Here is a 5920-nt window from a genome sequence, read left to right on the forward strand (position 1 = left end):
CCCTCTAGTCTTACACTGCTAAATTAGGGACGGCTAGCGCAGATAGCCCTCGTGTAGCTTTGCGCGAAATTCCAAAACAAACAAACATTATTTGATCCTTCCTTTAACCTGCAAAACCTAACTAGCCGTTGAATAATGTTATTCAATTTGACTATTTTGGTGTCATGATCAGGATTTAGTCCCAATAAGAGTATTCCACCAAGCGCTTCGTGAGTTAATCACCTAGATCCCAACCAATAATACTAAGTGCAAGACTCTGGCCTTTCTGAGTCACTGACGATGACAACTGGTAACTTACTCTCAAACGTATTGACCAGATCTTGGAAATTCACCATTCTATGATCTCTCGTCTTTGATTATCTGGTTTACTACGTTAAAAAAAAAGTGAAAAACAAAACAAATTTTAATTTTGTGTGTTTTACAATAAATATGTGAAAAGTTAGCATTTCCATCTTCGAAAATGCTACTTGCTTTAGTTTAACAAGATGCATATTCCTAGTAGAAGAACATATAGACACTATGGAGAGAGAGAATGCAGGAAGAAGTCTGACCATGATATAAGGAGCAATGATGGAGCTAAAGGAACTTACTCTTTGAGATGGAATGATCAATACTTTTATAAAAGTCACCCCACAGTTGACCATTTGGCCACCATTCAATCATATTGCCCCAACCTTGGTTTGGATATTGTTGAGTGAGGGCAAGGGTAGAGTTATAGTTAGAAGACTTCCTTAGATGGTAACATGATCTATTTGAATCTACTCATGTAGATACCCACTGAAGGAGGTTTCTTGAGTGCATCAGTATCACCAGCAAGGCAAGAGGAATACCAGTTATCCACTGGAACTTGCCATTAGGTGGAGTAGTTAATCCATCATGAGATCCGGTTACTAACTAATCTGTCTAAAGACCTTCCCAAAATTATAGATTAAAAGTGATAACCAGCTAAACTTTGGTCTAGAAATTACCAACTTGTACTTCACCTTCTTCTGCTGTAAGACATTACACTTCGGATGCAGCTCCCAGCTACTGTGTCTGATAGGACAATGGGTATGTGGGCCCAAAGACCACAAGATGGAGAAACTGTAGTGCCTTCATTAGTTTTTGAATAAGACTTTATTTTGAGTCTATAAATATACATTTTGTCTTTTTGAAACTCATATACTCTTGTTTTAACACTTCTCTTATTGGTCTTATAGCAGCATTGGTCTTCTTTTAGCAACAGCTTTTATGAGATCAGGTCCAGTCTAATTTAAGATTGTTTGTTCTTTAGTTTAGTAGGAAACATTCACTTATAGCATTCGCATCAGTATGCCAAATAAAATCTTTTTTTTTTTTTCACTTGGGCTTGCACATTTTCCTTTAGAAGTGTTTAGCCACATGTCCATGATTACTACATTCCATCACATTGTATGTGCCAGATAAATCATTCCTTTTGTTATTGTGAAGAGATAACCTACCTTAATGTATCTCTATAGCCAAAAATACCACAGAGTAAATTAGAAAGAACACTTTACTGTTGTGGTCAAGGTTGAATTGTGTAAATATATATATATACAAACGTTCCATTAATATGTTCTCTAGTGTTTCGCCATTCTCACGTTATATTCTCTCTTTGTGTTGAGCAAATAGAGATAAGTAGAAGATAGGTAGAATTATGATAGAATTGGAAGGATACTAAGACTAGCATGGAGTATTTTCTTACCTTACAGTAAGCAATCAAAGGTATGACTATCTGTCCACTAAATGACAACCAACTAATAGGGGTCTAAGGAACATCCCAACATGTAACATCTCTTACAATTCCAGAATAAAGTTGTTATAATGCTTAGCATCAATTTTGGGTCAGCAAAGATAGGTGAGTGATTCCAACTAGGGAGCCTTTTCTGTGCCAGCTTGACTGCTTGTATCAAATGAACAAAAACTGGAAAGAAGTCAGACAATCCGTTTTTACTCAAAATTCAACATTGAAAAGGAAAGGCAGGATTTGATCTGTCTCCCTAGATTGAAACCAGTCCTAGTGAGGATAAACTCTGATCCTGGCTAATTTAGTCATATAGGATATTTTGGGCCCACAAGATAAACATGCCGATGGGTAGTCTCATTGTATGACGATATTCTCTCCATTTGGATCCTGATGTTGAACACTATGTGTGAGTTGAAGCCATTTCTGCCAAAAAAAAACATTAAGCCATGTAATAGGTAATTCCAGTAGTGGCTGAATGCCACAACTAACACTTTGATAGTCCTGGAAAGGATCCAGATCTAGCATGGGTGATACATGCCAGGAAAGAAGGTAAAGCTCGATCAACTCGGATTAAGGAACATATCGTGGACATACGTAACCTCTGGCATTTTTATGAGCAGCTACGAGTGGAGTAAGGTATGCTGTACTATTACTATCAACCACCAAGCCATGGTTCTAAGTCTGTGTTGCAGCTAGTTGTTACCAGAGCTTTAAGGCATGAGGTTTTTACAGATTGCATAACACAAAGACTGAATGGTACCAAGCTGTTACCCACCTTTGTGCTAACATTCAATCCCAGTTTGTGAGGCTGCTCTTGAGTAAAGTGTCAATACTATGTGGTATGTCCTACTTAAAGAAAAGACTGTTCTGAACAGGGCAAACTTCAGGAATGAATTAATAATTTTCCCGTACAGAGAATAGCTATAGATTTTGCTGGTACACTCTTTGAGACAGAAAAAGAACTATTCATGAGGTGGGCCGAAGCTTATTCATTGGTCAATACATTGGCACAGTCTATAGTTGATGTACTGATAGAGCACTGAACAAACCGTTTTGATCACACGAAGAGATCCACATGAATCACAGAGTTAATTTCAACCACCAACTGTCTGATTGTTTAGTAGAATAGATAATACAGGTTATTAAACATAATATTTCCTCTTCTTTAAAAAAGTTATTTACCGCACATCATGAAGGCACACAGAGCAACTGAACAGAGACCAACACGCTGTTTACCAAACACTGTCATGTTCAGACTCTCTGTAAACATGATCTGTAGTCCTCCCTCTAGAGTAGATATATCGCAATATTCACGAAGATTTGTTAAGGGGTTAAAGTCTGGATTAGTTGATATCCACTAGTCTGCTACAGTGATAGAAGAGGTGTTATGATAAAACAGTGAAGGATCAGATGCACTAGCATGGACAGCTTATGTCCATGTCCTCCTTAACACCTTCCACATTTGCATATGTTTTTCCATTAAGATGGTGTTGCAGAGAACGATTGACGATTGAAGGGCGGCCCAGCATGGCCAGGTAGTTAGGGCGTTCGACTCGCAATCTGCGGGTCGCGAGTTCGAATCCCCGTCCCACCAAACATGCTCGCCCTTTCAGTCGTGGAGACATTATAATGTGACGGTCAATCCCACTATTCGTTGGTAAAATAGTAGCCCAAGAGTTGGCGGTGGGTGGTGATGACTAGCTGCCTTCCCTCTAATCTTACACTACTAAATTAGAAACGGCTAGCGCAGATACCCCTCGTGAAGCTTTGCGCGAAATTCATAACAAACCAATCTGTGCTTTGCCCACCACGGGTATCGTAACCCTGGTTTTAGCGCTATAAACCTTCAGACTTAATGAACTTTTCGAAAAAATACCAGGTATTTATTTTTTCTTTCAACTTCGACAGGTAAGCATTCATATTTAATATTTCCAACATTTCACACACATGCATGCGTACGTGAAGGTTTTCAAAAGTAAAAACGTTTACTGAAGGCACCTAACTTCCTAGTGCTCTATCTACTCATTCTCAAGTATTTGCGTGAGGGTAGATGATGAGAATGGAGCGTTTTTCATCAATTATAGAGTTTTGTGCGTAAAATAAAAGTATTTTTATTTATTTCATCATCATCAATATATAAGAATACTAAGACATTTTTCAGCCAGATTTGTTGTCATACGAAGATGTTTCCTACATATCTTCATGAAATCATTATCCATATTTGTTTAGTTACTAAAGGATTAGTTATTAGGAAAAAAATATTAATGGGATTATATAAATTCAACAGAGTTTTATAACTGTAGAAGAAAGACAATATCTTTCTGTATTACGCCATAGAATATGCCTAATACTTTTTGCATATATAACGTTCATGTATGAAAATAATATGACATAATTTGTCATTTAGTGAGAAGTTTATTTGTTTTTTAATTTCGCGCAAAACTACACGAGAGCTATATGCGCTAGCCGTCCCTAATTTAGCAGTGTAAGACTAGAGGGAAGGCAGCTAGTCATCACCACACACCGCCAACTCTTGGGCTACTCTTTTTCCAACGAATAGTGGGACTGACTGTAAAATTATAACGCCCCCACGGCTGAAAGGACGAGCATGTTTTGGTGGGACGGGGATTCGAGCTTGTGACCCTCAGATTGCGAGTCAAGTGCCCTAACCACCAGGACATGCCGGACCCTATTGAGAAGTACACTGTCTATTTGCATTGACTATTGTGAGTAGCAGAAGGACGCAAGGCAGTGTGCTGCCATCTGGTAGTGATTATGTCAACAAGGTACCTCATTCGCTCTCATTTTTTAACAGTCCTAGTACAGCCTGGTGGTTAGGGCGCTCGACTCACAATCTGCGGGTCACTTGTTCGAATCCCCGTCACAAAAACATGCTCGTCTTTTCAACCGTGGGGGCGTTATAAGGTGACGTTTAATCTCACTATTCGTTGGTAAAAAAAATATACAACCCAAGAGATGGCAGAGGATGGTGTTAATTAGCTAACTTCCCTCTAGTCTATCACTGCTAAATCATGGACGACTAACGCAAATAGCCCTCGTGTAGCATTGCGCGAATTTCAAACCATTCTTTGTCTAAAGACAAACATTAAAATATTTTCCTTTTATTTATGCCTGTTCAAACATCGAATTTCAAATTATTAATACTATATGTTTCCTTAGGCATGGCACAAAACTTTACAACAAAATCAAACAGAGTATATATATGTATATATATATATATAGCATAATGTTTCCTTTGTCTTGCATTCCTTTTAAGACAAAACAAATATTAGACTTTCAAGAATATTGGAAAGAGAATGTTTCCGTTCTTTTTTTAGCAAGCCTTTACGCGACGATTGCAGACATCTTAAAAAAACTGAATACATTTATTAGACATTTAAAACTAATATTCTTTCTCGGATCTATATTCTCAATTCACTTTTTCAATGACAATTCGTGTGTTTGCTTTGAAAAAAAGTAACTACATTTTGGCAATATACACAGCGTGGTCACAAGTAAATAGACACAACCTTTTCAGAAAAAAAAAATGAAATTGATATATTTATAATTTAATTAATATCTAGTAGATCTTCCTTTCGCTTCGTGGAGTTCGTTGATCCTTTGGGGCATTGAGAGAATCATCTCGTCAATTTTAAATTATGGGATTTTCGCCCACTCTTGCTTCAAAACTTGGAGTAGATCGCTCTTCGAAGTTGGTTTTTGGTTGTTTCTTGACTTGCCAGTCGAGTATGGCCCAAAGGTTTTCGACGGGGTTCATGTCAGGAGATTGGCTCGGCCAGGGCAACTTCTTGATACCATTTTCTTCCTGCCACTTTTGGGTGTTTCTAGCAGTGTGACACGGTGCTCCATCTTCCTGGAACAACGTTGTGTTCTTGTCCACGAAACCAGAGGAATAAAGTGGCAAGAGTTCTTCCTCCAATATTTCGACGTATTTCGTAAAATTTATGTTACAAACTCACACCACAATGTTCGATCTCCCACCAACCCAAACAGCTCCCAAAACCATCACGCTGAAACCTCCATGCTTCACAGTTGACTGCAATCTGTTGAGCCAAAACTCTCGGTGAGGCATTCTCCAGACCCATATCCTTCCACTCTCTGAAAATTGAGTGAATCTTGATTCGTCTGAGAACAATATGGTCTTCCAAAAGT

This window comes from Limulus polyphemus, unplaced genomic scaffold (assembly GCF_000517525.1).
Source record: "Limulus polyphemus unplaced genomic scaffold, Limulus_polyphemus-2.1.2 Scaffold5553, whole genome shotgun sequence".
In the NCBI taxonomy this organism is placed as follows: Eukaryota; Metazoa; Arthropoda; class Merostomata; order Xiphosura; family Limulidae; genus Limulus; species Limulus polyphemus.